Raw genomic sequence first — 21,845 nt, forward strand, 5'->3', positions numbered from 1 at the left:
TGTTGGGACATGAGGAGTGGGGGTATCCTTGTGCAAAAGGTTTTGTACAAGATCAGACCACGAAATTAGTCACTCTTACTTATAACGTTGTTTACTGTTTAAGACTGACTATTTCAAAGTGATGACCTAGGTAACTTGACCTTAATCCTGAGTTAACTATGAACTCCTGTTTATTTGGAATTATCCTTAGATTTGCATAGGTAAGGGTTGGCCCAATAGCGCCGGCTCAATAACCTCCCATTTTAGGGGTAAGACCGAATAAATGGCTGAGGACATAGGTTGCAAGATGGAATTCACTCCTACCCGCTTTTAGGGATAGTAGAGAGGTTGTTCCCTTAAGTGCTGATTCTGGGTCTTGAACAAAGGGCCACGCCTTCTCATTGGCCCGAGAGGGACTCAGTTTTGTTGATTGGATCACAAAAAAATTGTTCTTTAGGGGATCAGTGAAGACTTGAGAAATAAGAGGTAATTTTGGGGGTAAAACAGATATTCGACCCAACCGTTATTATGAAAAACCTTTAAAGGGTTGACTTACTAATCATGGTTATATCGAGTGAACATAATATATCTACAGTGAGAGGAATTCAACTATGGACTTTAGTGGATTGATCCATTAGTTAACGAATGGGGGTTAGTTCGGCCTAATGAGTTTAACCGAATAATTTTGGATCGTTGGAGCCCATGATCTGTAGATCCACGAGGTCCTCTACTAGCTCGGAAATAGATTAGCTCTAGAGTAGTGTGATAAGTTAATTTGAAATGTTCAAATTAGAATCAAATGAAATTGGAGAATATATATTTAAATGATTTAAATATATGAACATGGCTTTGTGTAAAAATTAATTTAATATTGGATATTAAATTAATTAGAAATATTTAAATAATTATTTATTAATTTTATTAGAAAATTAATTTGTAAAATTAATAAATTTTGTTTTTTAAATCAAATGTGATTTTAAAATCAAAATATGGATTTTGGAAATAGAAAAATACCCAAAATGGGAAATTGGATTTTCCAACTCCATCTTCAACTAACTCACAAACAACCCACCATCTTCAAGCTTCATTTACTCCAAGCATGAGCTGCATCTCATGCAACTATCATCATTGCATGATGGTCTACAATATATTGAAGAGATTGGAGTAAATTTGAGGCAAGACAACCGTTAGAATTTTAGCTGAAAATTCGTGTGAAGAAGATGTTCTTCCTTTGAGTTTCTACTGTGAGCATTCTCCAAATTTCCTTTGATTCCAGCTTATTTTGGGTCCCACAACTCAATATAGAGCACCAAGTGAATAGTAGGGAAGATCTTGTGGTAGTCTACACAGAGATTTGGAGGAATTTGCAGCTGAAAATTGAAATTTCAAAGGTTCTTCAAAGGTATGATTTGAAACCCATTAATTTCTGCTTGAGCATGCTTTTGTTTCTGCCAAAATTAATCAATTAGAGTGCTTATCGATCTTTGAGGCTTCCGCTGCGTGCTGGTACCATCCAACACTCCATCTTCAAGTTCGATGACTTTTTCGTAGCTTCTTCTCCTTCAAAATGTAGGGTGCAACTGTGCTTCTCCTCCAAAATGTTGGTGTAGCTTAGCTCCATCTCCAAAATGTTGGTGCAACTCCACTCCGTCTGCAAAATATTGGTGCAACTTTGCTTCTCCTCCTCCAAAATATTGGTACAGATCCACTTCTCCTCGAAAATATTAGTGTAGCTTCACTCCTCCTCTAAAATGTTGGTGTAGCTTTACTTCTCCTTCAAAATGTGGGTGCAGCTCCGCTTCATCTCCAATATATTGTTAAGCTCCATTCCTCCAAAATATTGGTGCAACTTTGCTTCTCCTCCGAAATATTGGTACAGCTCCACTCCATCTCCAAAATATAAGTATACCTTAACTCTACTCCTCTGAAATGTTGGTGTAGCTCCACCATCTCCGAAAAGTTGGTATAACTCCGTTCCTCCTCCAAAATGTTGGTTCAGCTCTGCTTTTCCTCTAAAATGTTGGTATAGCTCCGATATGCCGTATAACCTCCACCAGAGTTGGCGTAGTAGCTTTACAACAAATGATAGGCTAGTGTGTCCCACCCTAAGTTAGCACATAGGGATGCAAAAACTTCATAACAAATGATGGGCTAATGTATCCCATCTTAGGTTGACACATAGGGATACAACAGCTTCAAAATAAAGGATTGGCTAGTGTGTCCCTCTCTAGGTTGGACACGGGGATGCAATAACTTCACAACAAAAGATGGGCTAGTGTGTCCTACCCTAAATTGGTTAACATGGGGATGCAGCAACTTCACAACAAAGGATGGGCTAGTGTGTCCCACCCTAGGTTGGCACATGGGGATGCAACAACTTCACTGGGTTGACAAAAAAACCCACAAGGGCGGGTCCCTACGGTCGGAGATTCCCCAATTTGACCAGGATGGGGTCAAATCGGGGAATTTATTCGGGACCCCGTCCGGGGACGGGATGGGGATGGGGACAGTATCTCGCCCTAACCCCGACCCCGAATTTATATAAATATAAATATAAATATATATATATATATATTATTAGAAATTCTAATAAATTTATTAATTTGTACATACATAATATGTTTATAAAAAGGCCCAAAATGAAAAAGTAAAAAGCCTAAAATCTTCTCCTCTCCTCCTTCCTTTCTGCCAAAAATACTAAATCCCTAAAACGATCGTAGCCTACTACCTGTCTGCCGAATCGAGCTCCCTCCACTGCTCCAGGTGAGTCGTGAAAAGTCTTCAGCCATTGAAGACAGTGAAGACAGCCATTGAAGATAGTCGGAGTCTCCAGCCTACGCGTCCGCCCAGTCTGCGTTGACAGTCGGAGTCTCTAGCCTCGCGTCTGCCTCCATCCGTGTCCGCCTTCGTCCACGTCCGTCCGTCCGGCACCATTGAAGACTGAACAAATTCGCTCTGCGTTCATCGTCACTTTCAGGTGAAGACACTTCCGGCTTGAACTTTGTTTAGATCATGAGTCTTTGTTTTTTTATATATTTTGACTGTTCTGTGTTGTTTTTTTTTGAAAAAAAATAGACTTTGTGCTATTCCGAGAGGCGAGATCTATCCATTCAACTTTCAAGACTTCAAAGTTCAAGCTGGTGCTGATAAAAATTTCCTTTCGTTCTTCTGTTTGGCCATTTGATATTTTTGAAAAGTATACTTGAAATTAGTAAATAATATGTTTGAAAAATATGTTTGTTATGTTTGATATTTGAATGTTTTGAATTTTAGGCTTGAATATGTTTTAAAAATATGTTCGTGTATGTTTGATATTTGAATGTTTTGAATTTAGGCTTGAATATGTTTGAAAAATATGTTTGTGTGGTATTTGATATTTGAATGTTTTGAATTTTAGGCTTGAATATGTTTGAAAAATATGTTCGTGTATATTTGATATTTGAATGTTTTAAAATTTTAGGCTTGAATATGTTTGGAAAATATGTTTGTGTATGTTTGAAATTTAAATGCTTTCAATTTTGGGGTTTGAATGCTTTGAATATGTTTGAATGCTTTGAAAATGAAGTCCAAGTCTAAAGAGGGGTTTTTAAATTAAATTTTTGGTAGGTTGAAAACAATGTCTTCATCACCTTCTACAAATAAAGATTCTCCAAATCTAATCCAGATCTAACCCAGATTTACCCCAAAATTCAACCTCAAATTTAATCCATGCTCATCGAATGATGATAATTTGAATGTTGATAATTGTGTTATTATTGAAGAGGATATTGAGAAGGGATCTTTAAAGAGGAGATTGACATTGGTTGTTTGGAATCATTTTAAGAAACAAAAAATAGATGGAGTAGACAAGGCGGTTTGTAATTATTGCAAACGAAAATTAGGGGTGAAAGTAAAAATGGAACCAAACATTTGCATGATCATATTAAGATATGCCCATATAAAGGTACGACGATCCCTATTGAATCCTAATAGAGAGAAGAACAATACATTGAGTTTATATAACTTCGATCAGGAAGCTGCAAAAAAAGCATTAGCTAGGATGATAATAAGACATGAATATCCTCTCTCAATAGTTAGCATGAAGGTTTTAGGTAATTTTGTAATGTCTTCCAACCATTATTTAAGATAGTGTCAAGAAACACAATAAAGAAAGAGATTTTAAAAAATTTATGAGACTGAAAAGTTGAAAACCATGACATTGTTGAATGAGATCAAAGGAAAGATTGCCCTTACAACGGACATGTGGACTTCCAACCACCAACAAAAAGGTTATATGGTTATCACTGCTCATTTTGTTGATGATAGTTGGGTTTTGCAAAACAAAATAATCAGGTTTATATATGTCCCTTCTCCACACACTTTTGAGATGCTTCATGAAGAAATAATGGAATGTCTGTTAGATTGGAATATTGATCGAAAATTGTCATTAAATAACTGTAGATAATTGTAGTACCAATGACTCTATGGTTAATATGCTTGTTGATAGTTTGTGTGGAAACTTAATATTGGAATGAGAGTTTATTTCATATGCGGTATTTTGCTCATATTCTGAACTTGATTGTGAAAGATGAGTTGACAGTGTAGGAGATGGGATCGAAAGAGTACGTAGTAGTGTGTCTTTTTGGGTGCAATACAAAAAAAAAGAGAAATTTTGAGGAAACTTCTCGACAATTGAATGTTTTATGATGGTTAGATGTTGAGTTCTTGATTGTTGTATTAGGTGGAATTCTACCTATTTTATGTTAGCCATTGCATTAAAGTACAAAAGCTGCTTTTTATTGATTAAACAACGAAGAAATAAAGTACAAGTGTTTGCCTTTGGATCAAGATTGGGTATTAGCAAAAGAGATATGTGAGAAACTGAAAATATTTAATCATGTGACTGAAATATTTACTAGATCTAAATATCCTACCGCTAATCTTTTTTTCCCAAAAATTTGTAAATTGAAATTAGCTATTTCTAGGTGGACTAATTCTAGCATTCAAAATATTAGAGACTTGGCTTCAAATATGATGTCAAAGTTTGATAAGTATTGGAAGACAATTCATGGGGTAATGGCCATAGTTGTAGTTTTAGATCCACATTACAAATTAAAGTTTTTTAAGTTTTACTTCCTAGAATTTATGGAGATAAGTTTTTTTCTTGGAGTGGAAAGGATTAAAAAATTTATTCAGATTTGGAAATAGAATATCAATGGAAGCATGAAGGTGAAGGTGATGATTATCACGCTATAAATTTAGATGGAACCTCACAGAATATCGAATTTGATGATTTTAATGATTATGACTTGTTTATATCAAATTCCAATAATATGAATAAGAAGCAACCGTTTGATGCATATTTGGATGAACCTGTCTTACCTCGAACATCCGATTTTGACATTTTGAGTTGGTGGAAATTGAATGGTTGTTAAGCATCCAATTTTACAAGAAATTGCAAGAGACATATTAGCCATCCCGTTATCTAATGTTGCATCAGAGTCTGCTTTTAGTACCTATGGTAGGATTGTAAGCCCACATCGTAACAAACTTCATCCAAGACGATAGAGGCTTTGATGTGTGCTCAAATTGGATTGCAACTGAAGTTTTGACAGGTTAGTTTGTTTATTTTGTTTTACATAATTTTTATCATTTAATATATTAATAAATATTTTCTTTTATTACAAATATTTGACAATGTAAGGTACTAGCACGGGAAAAGAAATGGTTACACATTTAGCAACTATTTAGAAGATCGATGATTCTGATGAAGATAGCGTGGTGACTAAGGTATGGTCAAGGATTAATATTATTTCGTGGTCTGGTTTTTTTTTTTTTTTTTTGTGACTTTATTTGTTTATTACATTTTAAATGTAGGAATGAATACAACTAAGGATGGGATGATGCCAAGAAAGGTGAAAGATTTGATTGTGAAGTCATCGTTGAAGAAAGAAGAACGAGCTTTATTGAATTTTAAGTTGAATGTATAAGACGTTTGCCTTTAATTGACTTCCTCATTCAAACTTTATTGAATTTTAAGTTGTAAAGTTATTTAATGGATTTGTTAGCTTTTAAATTGTCAATTGATTGTCAATTAATTGTCAATTGTATTTATTTCATAGAATAGTCTATTGTTTTTTGTTCATTTGTTGTGCATTAGTCCAACTTCAAATAAAATCACTTGAATTAAAAAACGAGGAATTCGATAAACTTATTTAATATATTTTTTGTGAACTAATCAAATTTTAATTTTAAAAAAATGGGGAATCCCCACGGAGAATCCCCACAGAGAATCCTCGCGGAGAAATGGGGAATAGGGCCCGCGGAGACCCCGTTTCCCTGGCGAGGAATCCCTGCCCCCGTCCCCACCCCCGCCTTCAAATGGCAGGGATGAAGGATAATTTTTCCCACAGGGCCGAGGATGGGGGACGCCCCCGTCCCGGCCCAGCCCCGTTGCCAACCCTAAGCTTCACAATAAAGGATGGGCTAGTGTGTCCCACCCTAGGTTGACACATGAGAATACAACAACTTCACAACAAATGATGGGCTAGTGTGTCCCACCCTAAGTTGGAACATGGGGATGTAACAGCTTCGCAACAAATGATGGGCTGGTGTGTCCCACCTTAGGTTGACACATGAGGATGCAATAACTTCACAACAAAGGATGGGCTAGTGTATCCCACCCTAAATTGGCACACGGAGTTTGTGTAGTGACCTCACAACAAAAGATGAACTAGTGTGTCATATCCTAAGTTTGACACATGGGTGTTTGAAAAAAAAAAAAAAAAGTGCACCAACATGCCTACAACATGCCTACAAAATAAAAAAACCTAAACAAAAAAACAAAAAAGTTTATTTTTTGCAAAGATATGTAGAAGTCGGTAAGATAAAAATAGCTACTCCCCGAATACAAGTTACCAGTAGCTTTAGTTCCTGTAAAAAAAAAAAAGCAACGGGATAAATTAGTTAAAAAAAAAATCAAAATTCCAAATGATGAAAAAAAAAAAGAGAAAAAGAGAAAAAGAAGGAAGGAAAAAAAGAGAAAAAGATGAAGGAAAAAAGAGAAAAGAAAGAAAAGAAGAAAGAAGACAAAGAAAAAAGAAAAGGAAAAACCCGAAATGAAAGAAGTGGGGCTTTGATCTAATTTATAAGAAGGATTTAAATCCTAATTGATTCGTATCAAATCTTTAATTTGATTATCTTTTATTCAAATTGAAAATCTTTTGGATGAAATTGGCGTTGGATGAGTTCAAAATCAAATATTTGAGACATCAAAATTTACCTAAATTTCTTTCAAATTTGGTTATATATTAAATTTTTTCTAAAATCAAATTATTCAAGTTTAAGATTTTATCTTCAAATCAAATTTAAATTGGGGATAAAATTTCAAATTTATCTAAAACTAAAATTGGCTATCTTCCAAATTTTATTCGAAATTCAAATCTCAAAGTTTAGACTCTTATCCTCTAAACAAATTAAATTGTGGATAGAACCTTAAATTTATCTCAAATTAAAGTTTGGCCGTGTTCCAAACTTTATCCAAATTTTATTTAAACTTATATATTAAATTCATAGTTTGATTAATTTGACATGTCAAATGGAGCCAAAATCAAGAACAAATTACTTGTATTTTGACTTCAATTTTATCTTTTTCGAGATCCACCCACCCCGTGAAACTCGAAAATGAGCATTTGTTGAAGGAAAAATTTTGGATCAATCATAATTTGTCACGTTATTTACCAAATTAATGACGAGATTACACATAATTAAATTTGGGACGAATTAAAAGTTGACATGTGTCCCAAATTGAAAATAAAGACATATACTAACAAATTCCATGATGTCATGTGTTTTCATCATGACCGTTGGATTGAATAAAATTAATTTGATCCAATTTGACATTATTATTTGGGCTAAAGTCAAATTGGGTCCAAGAATTGCTTAATTTGATCCAAATGTTAAATAAGATTTAAGTCCAATTAGTTGGGCCCAGGGGTCAGGTCTGTGGACCAACCAAGCCCAAGCCATAAAGCCTACTGAGAACTCTATAAATAGAGGAGTTCGGTGGGGGTCATAAATTTTAAGGGCTTAGAGAGAATTTCCTCATTGATCAGAAGACTTCCTAACTCATGAAGCACACTTGAAGATTGAAGTCCTTCCTTGCTTCCTCAAATCCAAGACTTCAACTCCAATAACATCATGCACCCTGCTTCCACGTATGCATTCAACTGAGAGAGAACTAGAAAATCAAGTACTAGAGATCGAACCACATTTGCATCAAATCAGCACAAATACAAGTTCAGCTTCACGAAACAGGTTTCTTTGGAAACATCATGCAAACACTATTGGTGCAATAATGTTATATACTTAAAACTAGTTTTAAATGGATATTGATACTCCATCGATACACTAATGTTATAATTTAAATAAATTTTGAATAAGTGCTAATAAACTAGTAAACTTATTTATATTCACTACAATTAGATTTTATATGTTAGGTATATTATAAATATTATAGAAAATAGATGCCCAATAGATGCTCATGCTCAGTGTTCATTAACTAGGGGTGTTCAAAAAATCCGATGATCCAAAAAAACCGATCAATTCAACCCAATCCGTACAGTTTGGGTTGGGTTGGGTTCAAATAAATGAAAATTTTATGGGTTGGGTTGGGTTGGTTCATGGGTTTACGTAATATAACACAAACCAACCCGAACCAAACCGAGTTTATTATTAACTTTAAAATATATTTTTCTTATTACTTATAACACAATTATTTATACATATATTGATTTTAATTTTATTTAATTTCAATATTTTTTTAATAATTTATTATTCAACAACTAGTTTCTTTACACTTTATAAAGGAAATTTTCATTATATAAATTGAAATTGAGTTGTTAATCTTAATTCAATATATGAAAATAATTAAATTAGATTTTTACATATTTACGTTTTGGTTATTTTTAGAACAAAATTTTAAATAAACGATCCGATTAACCCGAACCAACTCAATCCAAATATTTTATGGTTGGGTTGGGTTGGGTTTATTTTTTAATAATGGTTATTTGGGTTGAAAAAATTTACAACCCAAACAATTGGGTTGGGTCTAAAAAGTCTTTCAACCCAACCCAACCCAACCCACGAACACTCTTACCATTGACCATGTGTCATGTCCCTATTTTTCCAAAGTGTTAGTCCATGTATCTTGTAAATACTCATTATTAGTGTCTATGTAATTCGTCTATGTAATCCACCTCTTACATCCCAAATTGCCCATAGATAGTGGCATTTAGTGGATTTTGAAAGACACACATTTGGCAAATTCCAAAAAGTTTGGAGAAAGTGGAGAAATCCACAATTTAATATTTTATTTACTTTTGTTATTTATTTTATTTTATATATTTATATATATTATGTCTAATTTATTTTAATATTATATTTATTAGCATCCGTGTTCCCGTTGTGCTCGTCAATTTCACAATACGTTATCAGCATGAGCTACTGTTATTTTTCCCGCTAAAGGTAGGTCCTAAAGATATGTCGGTTTTTCCCTCTTCGTTATAATTAATAAATTTAACATTATTTTTCATATTTAATATCTATTAAATTTCTAATATAAATACAATATTTTATGATAGTGTTGTCATGACAAAACTCATAAAATTAGAATTTTCTGCCTTTGATATTAACGGCAATAACTATTTGTCATGGGTGTTTGATGTCAAAATCCACCTGGATGCTATAATTCTTGGAGGGATTGTTAAAGAAGGAAATACAACATCCAGCCAGGACAAAGCAAAAGCTATGATTTTCCTTCGTTACCATCCCCACGAGAGATTGAAAATGGAGTATCTTACAATAAAAGATCCCTGTATCTTGTAGAAAAATTTGAAAGAGATATATAATCATAAAAAAAATAGTTATTCTTCCTAAAACTCATTATGAGTGGATGCACTTGAGGCTACAAGATTTCAAATCAGTAAGTGATTATAACTTTGTATTATTTAAAATCAGCTTGAAATCGTTATTATGCAAAGAGAAAATTACTGATGTTGATATGTTAAAGAAGACATTTTCTACATTTCCTGTCTCGAATATGCTCCTACAGCAGCAATATTGAGATAAAGGTTTTAAACAATATTCTGAATTAATTTCATGTCTTCTCGTGGTCGAATAAAATAACGAGTTATTGATGAAAAATCATGAATCTCGACCAACTGGAACGACACCATTCCCTGAAATGAATACTTTGAATTTTAATAATAATCGTGGTTGAGGTTGTGGTCGTGATCGTGGTAAAGGAAGAAATAATTATTATTTTCTTGGTATTTATTCTAATCATTCAAATTTCGAAAGAATCGCACAAAATTATGATTACAAAGGAAAAGCCCCACAAGATAAGAGTTCAAAAAGTGTTGAAAATAAATGCTTCTGATGCGGAATGACTAAGCATTGGTCACGTACCAATCGTACGTCAAAACACTTAGTTAATCTCTATCAAGCCTCCCTGAAGGAAAAAGAGAAAAATGTCGAAGCAAATTTTACATGCCAGGATAGTAACATATTGGATCCATCCCATATGACAAATGTGGATGTGGTAGACTTCTTTGAATCTCTTGAAGAGAAAATCGGCAGAATTGATGGAACATCAAGTGTTTTATTTGATTTTGAAAATATCTAGATTTAATGTTTTTTTTAATCTTCTTATTTTTTTCCTTCACTTAGTAGATGTTAACCTTTGTATATTTCAAATGTTGTTTTTCTTCTTGTAATTATTTTCTTTCAATGAAGAAACCTGGATCATTTTCATATGTTGGGTGACTCAAAAATGAGTAAAGAATATCTATGTCTGGCAGACAGTGCAACTACATATACGATACTTACAAGTAGAAAATATTTTTCCAAATTGACTTAGAAAATATTTTTCCAAATTGACAATATTGGAAGCAAAAGTCAATACGATATCAGGTTTTGTAAACCTGATTGAAGGCTTTGGAAAAACAAATATTATTTTGCCTAGATGAATAAACTTTACAATTGACAATACATTATTCTCTAGTCAATCAAAGAGAAACCTATTTAGTTTTAAAGATATACGTTGCAGTGGTTATCATATTGAGACTAATAGTAAGAATAATATGGAATATCTATATATCATATCTACTGTCTCAAATTAAAAACGTATACTGGAAGAGTTGACTGTTTTATCTTTTGGATTATGTTATACTCATATACGAGTAATTGAAACATATGCAACAATGAACCCGAAGTTCATGAATCCAGACATATTTAAAATTTGGCATGATAGATTAGGACATCCAGGGTCTATAATGATTAGGAGAATTATTGAGAATTCAAATGGACGTCCATTGAAGAGCTAGAAGATTATTCAATCTAATGAATTTCATGTGATGCTTACTCTCAAGGAAAATTGATAATTAGACCATCACCAACTAAAGTGGGGACTGAATCACCTACATTTTTAGAACGAATTCATGTTGATATATATATGGACCTATTAACTCACCAAGTGGACCATTTAGATATTTTATGGTATCAATAGGCGCATCCAGCAGATTGTCGCATGTATGCTTATTATCAAGTCAAAATCTTGCATTTGCAAGATTACTTGCTCGAATAATTGAATTAAGAGCACAATTTCCTGATCATACAATTAAAACCATTCATCTTGCTAATGCTAGTGAATTTACATCCCAAGCTTTTGATAATTATTGTATGTCAATTGGGATAAGTGTTGAACATCTTGTAGCTCATGTTCATACACAAAATGGTTTAGCAGAATCATTAATAAAACATTGCAGTTAATTGCTAAACCATTGATTATGAGAGTTAAGCTTCCTACATCTATATGGGGACATGCTATTTTGTATGTAACGTCATTTGTATGCATTAGGCCAGTAGCTTATCATAAGTACTCACCATTACAATTAACTTATGGCCATAAGCCAAATATTTTTGGATGTGCAGTATATGTTCTAATTGCTCCACCATAACTTACTGAGATGAGTTCTCAAAGGAGTTAGGAATATATATTGGATATAATTCCCCATCAATTATCAAATATCTTGAACCTCTGACGAGTGATGTATTTCCTGCACGATTTGTTGATTGTCATTTTAAAGAGACAAATTTTCCAACATTAGGGGGAAGAATTAAGAAGTTGAAAAAAGAAATTACATTGAATGCATATTATCTCATTTAGATCCCTGTACAGATCAATGTAAACTTGAAGTTCAGAAGATAATTTTTTTGCAAAATATATCAAATCAGTTTCCAGATGCATTTATAGATACAAAGAAAGTAACTAAATCACATATACCAGCTGCAAATGTTCCATAAAAAATTGATATCCCAACACAGTAAATTGTCACTAATGAGTTTGGAACACAGTAGAATAGTGATGGACCAATGAGTTCCAAAGATAAAAATCACCGGAAAAGAAAAATAATTAATAAGCAAGAAGACTTGGTTGAGGATGTAAATAACCATAAAGAAATCCTTGACATGACTAGCGATAAAGGTGAAATATCTAAAGATAATAATAAGATTTCAATAAAATATGTCACGACAGAAAAAAGATGGAATCGAACTCATGTAGTTATTGACAAAATTTATGCGTATAATGTTGCTCTTGATATCATATCTGAAAATGAGGATTCTGAACTAAAATCTATTGAAGAATGTCGACCGAGAAAAAATTGGCTTTAGTGAAAAGAAGCAAATATTCTTAGAGATTATTCTTTCAAAATAAATAAGGAAATTGCGATGGGTGGCACATTAAGATTAGAGAATTAAAAGTGTGTCACCTATTTTTAAGGTTTTGCAAGTATAGCAATTTTCTCAAACTCTCTGCCTTCAGTCGCAAATTAAACCCTTTCCCATCCCAATCTTTTTGTTCTTTTGTTCTTTCCATTTATTCTCACCGATGAATGGGTGAAACGTCGGTCTTTGAGTTACCTTACTCAATACCCACCCAAACACTGTCACAGTTGTCATAGAAGCTTGATTTTAGGCATCGTCATGTGTTTTTTTGGGTTAGAGGACGATAGGGACAAGGTGGTTTCCGGTGGTCGAAGATTGATTAAATTTCAGGTGGACCAGCAACAAAATCTCTAGAGATGGGGAGTGAGGAAGGAGAAAAAAATAGTGATTTGGGATTTAAGAAGGAAAATAAGAAGGTAGAAGCGACTGACAAAAAGTGATTGAAAGAACTGCTACTTTTGTGTGCTTTCTTCAACTAGCAACGTGGCTTCAGGAGGAACACTCCGTCTTGCACCTATCCATCAAGGTAAAACAAATCTAATTTAATTTTCGGTTTTAGTGTGTATCAATAGTCTATAAAGTATTTATTAGCAGTGTATCAAGTGTATACTAGAAGGGTATCAAGTGTATTAAGTGTATATCAGGAGTTAGTAATGTATCAAGTGTATTAAGGTAGGGTTGACCCGCTCCATTCGAGTCGAGGATTCCCCGGTTTGATTAGGGATGGGGTCAAATCAGGGAATTTATTTGGGGCCGAGGACGGGGACAGTATCTCCGCCCTGACCCCGATCCCAATTAATCCTCGACTCCAAATTTATATATATATTTTTATAAAATATATATATAAATTTTACAAATTATTATAATATACATAAAAACCCAAAATGAAAAGGCCCAAATCCCTAAATCCCTAAACTTATTACTGCTACCGAAGAAAAAATCCTAAATTCACCACTCTCCAGCCTACTGCTCGACGTGCTCGTGCTCTGCCTCCATCCGCTCCACTGCTCCACCCTACTGAAGTTGAACTTTGAAGTTGAAAAATCCCAACCTCCGTTGAACTTTGAAGTCCCAGCGGCAGCCTCCGTTGAAGTCTGAAGATGGGACACGTTGAAAAGTCCCATCCCAGCCTCCGTTGAAAAATCCCAGCAGCCAGCCTCCGTTGAACTTTGAAGTCCCAGGCTCCAGCCTCCGTTGAGGACGGGACGCATTGAAAAATCCCTAAATTCAGCCTACTAAATCGAAATCCCAGCCTCCGTCCAGCCTTCGCGAGTCTGCGTCCGTCTATCCAGCGACGTTTCAGGTGAAGATCTGTGTTTGGCCATTTGATAACGAGTCTTTGTTTTTTTATATATTTTGACTGCTCTAACTTCTATGTTGTTTTTCTTTTGAAAAAAAAACAGATTTGTGCTATTTTGAGAGGCGAGATCTATTCGTTCAACTTGAACTTCAAAGTTCAATTAGTAAATAATATGTTTGAGAAATATGTTTGTGCATGTTTGATATTTGAATGTTTTGAATTTTAGGTTTGAATATGTTTGAAAAATATGTTTGTGTATATTTGATATTTCAATGTTTTGAATTTTAGGCTTGAATATGTTTGGAAAATATGTTTGTGTATATTTGAAATTTGAATGCTTTCAATTTTGGGGTTGAACCGAATATGTTTGAATGCTTTAAAAATGAAGTCCAAATCTGAAAAGGTGTCTTTAAATTAAATTTTTGGTACAATGTGGTCATCACCTTCTACAAATAAAGATTCTTCAAATCCAATTCCAAGTCAGATCCAATCCCAAATTTAACTCCATGCTCATCGAATGATGATAATTTGAATGTTGATAATTGTGTTGTTAGGAGATTAACATTATTTCGTGGTCTAGTTTTTTTTTTTTTTTGTGACATTATTTGTTTATTACATTTTAAATAGGAATGAATGCAACTAAGGATGGGATGATACCAAGAAAGGTGAAAGATTTGATTGTGAAGTCGTTGAAGAGAGAATGACGAGTTTTATTGAATTTTAAGTTGTATAATTATTTGAATGTATAAAACGTTTGCCTTTAATTGACTTCCTTATTCAAACTTTATTGAATTTTAAGTTGTAAAGTTATTTAATGGATTGGTTAGCTTTTAAATTGTCAATTGATTGTCAATTAATTGTCAATTGTGTTTATTTCATAGAATAGTCTATTGTTTTTTGTTCATTTGTTGTGCATTAGACAAGTTTTAAATAAAATCACTTGAATTAAAAAACGAGGAATTCGATAAACTTACTTAATGAATTTTTTGTGGACTAATCAAATTTTAATTAAAAAAAAATCCTCGCGGGAAACGAGGAATGGGGCCTAGCCCGTTGCCAACCCTATATTAAGGGTATAAGTGTAAGTGTATCGAGGGTACATCAGTAGTGTATCATGTGTATCGAGTGTATTAGGCTGTATTAGGTGTATCAGGTGTATCCGTAATTTTTTGACATTTCATGGGTTGGACTTGTTTTTTACCATTTTTGTAAAGGTAATAAGTTTGGACAATTGACCTAATTTTTAAAACTTAATTTGTCATCATCCTATCTTTTCTATATTTAATATTCCAAACCTCCATTATCTAGATTTCCAAATAAAAATAAAAGTAAAACAAAAATCAAATCTCCCCTTAATTTATAGTATAGAAACCAAATAGAAGTCTTGAGGAGTATAATTCAAGTATCAACTTAAACTCAAATGTTAGATTTCTACATCCACGTATTATCAAATATATATAGTATTAAATTTCCGTCGAAATGTTGATATTTTTATCGATATTTTTACGTTTCCATAGATTCAACATCGATATGAGAGGTGAATCAATATTCTCATTATATCGTATAAGATCCTACGAAACATGACAAATAATTATCAAAATAACATTAATATAAATTAATATAAATAATAGATATATTAACTTTTAAAAATCATAAAACATTTATTTACTAATTTAATTTTTTTTATATAATTTTTTCAGAAATATCCATGAAAATCAATATGTTTCAATCGAAATTTCCCTAAAATTATCCATATTTTCAACCCCATTGAAAATTAAAAGTAACTCGAGGGATAAGATTTGTCATTATCAACAGAAAAGAGAGAGAGAGAAAATACAAAACAATGAAGATTCCGATCATCTTAGGAAGTGCTTTTGGTTTGGCCCCCACACGATAAGCTTCAAACTCCTCGATCTCTTCATTTACGGACGCTCGTCGTTCGTTGTATCAATGCAACGGCAATCTTCCTTTGCTGCTTCAATCGGTTGCTCCAATTTACCAACCACGCTCTTTTAAGTATTCCACTCTGTTCCCTTTTTCCTATTTGATTTCGAGAAGTTATCAGAATTTGGCATCGACTTTTTGTTCGCAATTTCTTCATTTCATTCGTTTGTTTAATAAATTTTCAATCTACACGAGAATTAGCAATGGATTTTTGTTGCTTTGAATTTTATCATTCGATGGGGGGGGGCACAATGAAAAATCTAATGCTCCTTGTTATATTTTTTTAGTTTTTGAAAATTAACCCTATAAATGTGACATATACCTCTAGATTTCTTGTTTGGCCATATTTTCAAAAAATAAGTCAAATTTTAAAATCTAAAAAAAAGTTTTTAAAATTTTATTTTTGTTTTTTAAAATTCACTAAGAATTCAACTCTTATGCTTAGAAAGATGCTAATCATGACAAGAAAATGTGAGAAAATAAACTTAATTTTCAAAAACCAAAAATTAAAATCGAAATGATTTTCAAACTGAGTCTTATAATAAGTGGTAGTTAAAAAAGTAACCCTTCTGGTTGTATTGTCCATGAGTTCGTTTAATTTAATAAGTTTTTCTTTCTCGTGCTTTAGGAATATCTTTATCAGTTCGATAATTATTGTTTTGGGTTTTTTTTATTAAATTTATTGGGGTTGCTGTCATGAAGAAAGCGGCTTTTTGAAAAGGAATAAGAAGTTTTTTCAGTATAATTTTAGGATTTTGAAAATGCTTTGGATTGAATTCTATTCTTTGCTTACTGCTGGTAAAAAATGAAAACCGTTTTTCTTTTTTTCTCTTGAGATTTTATTATTATCCCATGATGTCGATTGCTTTTATTATTGAACACGGATTTTATGAATGTAATGTTGAATTTGCGTTAATATAAATGTAGATTTCTTAACATATCCATTTGTTTGGTTCTTCTTTATGATTAACGTCGTGGTTGAGTTGTTCTTGGCATTGTTCTTAAAGAATTACCTTCTGGAGGTAGCTTCTGAGGTCAAACTGGAAAGAAACTCTTAATTCTGTTGTAGCAAAAATTGTCAGAAGATTTGGTTTTGCATATACAACTTAGTTTTCACCATCCCTGGATTAGGATTTTTTTGCTTGCAGCACCCCGATCACATGGCATATACACTTTTTCGAATATCTTTACAACCTCTATCTTTCGCTGTAATGATATGATGCTGCACGAATGCAACAATCTCTACACTCTTATCTAAAAAATGCAACAATCTCTACACCGTTGGACATTTGTGATACTTGCATAGAAATATGTGATACTACATTATAAATATGTGTTAGATTCATGTTTCAAGAAGTACAGAGGATATCCATCCAATCTTCAACGGATCTGTCGTGAGAGATGTGTTGTACGTGTACCTAGTACAGTATGTACAACATATATGTTCTGCTTCTGACAGGCCAAGTCAACTGGTTGTGTATTATCAAGCAAGTGAAGTTGACTTTAAATCATCTTATTTGATTGGTGAAGGTGATACTTCTAATATGCCATATCGGACAGCGTGAGGAGGAAAAAATGAACTATATAATCAATGAAATTCCAAAAAAATCGGTGATTCATGTGGTAGCTTGTGTTAGCATCTTGGTGGCGAGGGCTTCGGATGCTTAGAGATACTTTCTGGAGTCCTATTTTAAAGATCCTAAGGTTTTTATAATTCTATAATTTAAAACTTCTGTTTTCTTTTACAACTGGTCTTATGGTAGGCGAAACCTCGCCAGGGATTAGCAAAATCTCAGTTTTCAAAAAAGAGAATATAAGGCAAAAGTTTTGTAGCTTTTGTTTCAGTTTAGCTTAGTATTTGTATCCTTGTATTGTTTTTACTAAAATTTAGATGTGATGTTGTTAAACTATGTCATATTTACTAAGTTCAATTCTGCACATCCATCTAAACTTAGTATTTGATGTCCTTGTATTGTTCTTATTAGTTTTATAATACTTCTTCTTTGTAATTGTGTCTGATTTATTTTGAACTTTGAGAATACTTCAATGTCAAGTCATCTATCTTTCTTGCCCTTCTGATACTGGTTAGGATAGTAGTTTGTTTTTGGCTGATACTTTGTAGTGCACCTTTGTTGAATGGCCAAGATTGTTGACTTTTTATCAAAGGAGTGCAATCGAGCTCTAAATTGGGACTCCTTGATTGATGTCTAATACTAGACAATACACACGAGTGGTATATGCTTTATTTTTGGAGATCACAGCGGATCTGAATTCCTCTACACTGCAATACACCTAGGTTTTGAAGAACTATCTGTTATCGCGGTCAACCATTTCGTTACTTGTATGATTTAGAATGTAGAAAATTCTTGGAATTTTGTTCCAAAAGTTTTTGACTAATAGATTTTCTGTCCATTTGACAAAGGGAGAGCTTGTTTTGTTCTGAAGCTGTAGAAATCCTTATAGGAAATTTTAACTTTCTTCGCATTCTCATGGTTTGATTGGTTGATTGATTTCAGGATCCATACTTGAACAATGTCTTTGGAAATTTATAGGAATCTACTCTAGAATGCTACTGTGGAGTGCCAGCAAAACTAAGAATGTCTCAGACAGAAAAAAATCCATTCAGGCTATTCTACAACTGTCCAAAGGAGATATCTCAAGTAAGCATATACAAGTTGATATATAATACTCTCTACTTAGTTTGCCTCCGCTCCTTTGTATTTATATTCTGAACACTGCCAGCAATGTGGTTTCTTTCATTGGGCTGATGAACCCGAACCATGTGATGATAGACATGTCAATGAACTAGACTTGATCCGCAACGTGTGTCTTCGTCTAACAGAAAGATTTGACGAAATCGAAGAGGAACATGAGGATGAGAAAGCAGAGTGGGAAAGGGAAAAGGCTGAGTTAACATTGAAACTATCAACTCTGCAGATTCAGTTTGATGATATTCATAATAGAATAAGGATGTCGAATGAGTCGTTTTCAATGCCTCCTTTTGATTCACTTTCCATTAGGGACGAGAACGACGACACATTAGTTGTATATACTTTGTAATGAGACCATTGTAAATTATATCAAGTTGTGTGAGAGATCATGTAAAAAAAATTTAAGCTATCTATTTTCGGTGTGACTTTGTTTGGTAACTATTTTGTTACTTGCTTTCGTAGAAAAATGAAAATATCGAAATTCTATATGAAAATGTCATTTAGATTGACTTTTTTTTCCCTTCACTTGATGTCTATTCCACCTAACCTATAATTAGGGGTGAACGAGGGAGGATTCTTTTGTGGGTTAGATATCAAATTGACTTTGATTTTTCTTCAATGACATTGAATTTGGCTTTTAGGAAGACTAATTCAACCGAGTGATTCAGTTCAACAAAATCAACTAGCTAAATATTGTTCAAAGGGAATCGATTTGGTTTGGTTAGATTTGCTGGTTATTTTCAAACTTTTCAATTTTCAACATCAAAATAGGATTTCAATCACAAAGCAGAACTGTAATTGTTCTTCAACTAGAAAATTAAAAATTGCTAAAATCAAGTTTCACATGTTAAAAATTATAAAACGAATTTAATCATTCAAAATCAATTTAATATGTAGTTTAAGGTTTTAAACACTCGTGAACTTTGTACTTTCTTTAAAAAATATCTTTATTGTTTTTCATAAATTATAATATTATCATATTGCCGTAGATCAAACTTTTCAAATTTATTTTAGGATAAAATCCATTTAGAATTCAAACAAAAATTGAGAACTTAAACGGTGAACTGTGATCTAGAATAAAAATTTAGATTGTTACATCATTTTAGGTCATTGTCACATTAATCCAAGTTTTGAAAATTCTAAAGGAATTCTATAGTTTTAAAGGTAGAAATTTTACCTAAGATTAAGGCCAATAGGGATACTTTTTTCCTAAGAATAGGGATGTTCTTTAAATAAAAGTAAGAGTCTGAGTTATATATATATATATATATATATATATTAGGCAAAAGCAAACAGTTTTGGGCAAAGGTGTTTGAAAATATCTGGTATCAGCCGACAGGTACTATTAAAAGAGTGGAATCTCACCACAAATTACAAAACAGAGTTGTGCACAAAGTTGGAACAGAGCTACTGCGCTAAAAGCCTTTATGATTGAACTTTTGAGTCAAACAATCAGTGAAACATTAACTGACTATGCAAAGCTTGCACAATGAAAGCTTTTTGGTTTTTTCTTCGGCAACTTGCAAACTAAGGATTATGGTGCTGTGTGATTTCTAATGCAGAGGAATAGTGAGAGAGTTCTAACCATTTCTAGTGCTGGATAATGCTAATGGTATATCTCGGTACGGCCCCGGGTATCTCGTTCAGGTTCTTGTAGTTCCTCCGACCCTCTGCTCTGGTTTGGACACGATCCTAGAGTAGACCTACAAGAATACTCGCACCGGCATGAAGCAATGCCGAAGGTACTATGATCCTTAAGTTAGTACACAAAGTGTTCAGTTCAACTAAGCACAAAGATAATTGTTTATCCTTTGAAGCCGGTGATATGAGGCTATTTAATTATAAAGTTCATTCTCCAAGGATCGTTTGGGACATGTGTAATATCGACAGTACCGAGATTGGTGTGACATTTTAGACGTTGTAGACTCATTAAATGAACCTATAATGTCGGTCGATGTAGATTTTTCTTAATTTTTTCTCTATCTGACATCGTAGATGTGCACCTTTTTTATTTTGACCGACATCAAATGCATAATTTCTTCCAAGGCCCTCTCCACTTATGGTAAAGCCAAAGGAAGACCTTGGTTTGATGCTGCTAAAAATAGTGCCAGTTTCTATAGTCTTTGGAGGTTAAAAGTGAATAGTTGCAGCCATATTCATTTTTTGAAGGATATTTGGGTGGGAAACTCCACTTTGACTAACAGGTTTCCAGATTTGTTCAGTATTTCCATGAAGCAAGACACTAGTGTTGAAAACTGGTGGAATGTCAATGGTAAATGACTGGGATTTAGGCTTGAGCAACGATTAGGTGTAACCTCCTTCCTTTTATCACACAAAAAAGATTTTCAAAAAATCTTTAGAAAATAAATGTATATTACCACGTGGCATTGTTTCATTGGGTGCAGCTTGGACTGCACATAAGGCCACCGAAGGAAGCGTTTGGTGCAAAGATTATTATAAGATTATAATAACCACATCTTATTATAGTAAATACTATTTCAAGACCCCCAATTAGTTATAGTAAATACTATTTCAAAACCTTTTTACTATCTTATATTCATCATTTTTTTATTCTTTGTTATAGTCTCAAACTAAAATAATTTACACCTCAAACACATACTATTATAATCCAAACTAAAATAATCTATACTCTAAACACAAGCTATTAAAATTCAACTATAATAACCTAAGAATATAATAACTCATTTCTTGTCCCAAATAACCCTAAATATTTTTCTTAAGGCTTCAAAAAAGGCTTGTTTGACTAGAGATTACAAATTGGATCAAGTTGGTGGATCAGATTGATGTTATTCAGCTTGGAGAGGGGAAGGGTGAAGCTGTTTGGACCCATTGATAAGTTTGGTTTGTTTACTTCAAAGTTAGTTCGAAGTTCGTTGGTCGATCTCCATTGATCTTAAAATTATTAAAATAACTTTTGTCATATTTAAAATCACTTAAAAACAATTCTTTATTCATAAAAAAATAATTTAATATTTAATTTCACTTTTAAATACAGTTTTCATATAGTTAAATTGGTTTTGAATGATTAAATGCATATTTGTGTTGTGGGTGTCCAGTCCACTTGTTGCACAAGTAAGACTTTATTTTAAACTTGTGTTTTGTAAGCTCAATTTGGGCTAATTTTT

General features: G+C 33.1%; 2 long non-coding RNA genes across 4 annotated transcripts; both read left to right on the plus strand.

Moving 5' to 3' along the window:
- Nucleotides 1-13,344: 13,344 nt before the first annotated feature.
- On the plus strand, nt 13,345-14,886 carry LOC120078528. The gene is made up of 2 exons (XR_005482032.1): nt 13,345-14,047; nt 14,672-14,886. It is a non-coding gene; the product is annotated as an uncharacterized LOC120078528 (long non-coding RNA).
- A 947-nt stretch (nt 14,887-15,833) lies between these two features.
- LOC120078527 lies at nt 15,834-19,193 on the plus strand. 3 transcript variants are annotated; one of them, XR_005482031.1, is made up of 4 exons: nt 15,834-16,060; nt 17,519-17,692; nt 18,505-18,648; nt 18,731-19,193. It is a non-coding gene; the product is annotated as an uncharacterized LOC120078527 (long non-coding RNA). The 3 variants fall into 3 exon arrangements; XR_005482029.1 differs by lacking the exon at nt 17,519-17,692 and having other exon boundaries at nt 15,854-16,060; XR_005482030.1 differs by lacking the exon at nt 15,834-16,060 and having other exon boundaries at nt 16,088-17,692.
- Nucleotides 19,194-21,845: the final 2,652 nt, after the last annotated feature.

The sequence above is a fragment of the Benincasa hispida genome, chromosome 5 (genome assembly GCF_009727055.1).
Source record: "Benincasa hispida cultivar B227 chromosome 5, ASM972705v1, whole genome shotgun sequence".
NCBI lineage: Eukaryota > Viridiplantae > Streptophyta > Magnoliopsida > Cucurbitales > Cucurbitaceae > Benincasa > Benincasa hispida.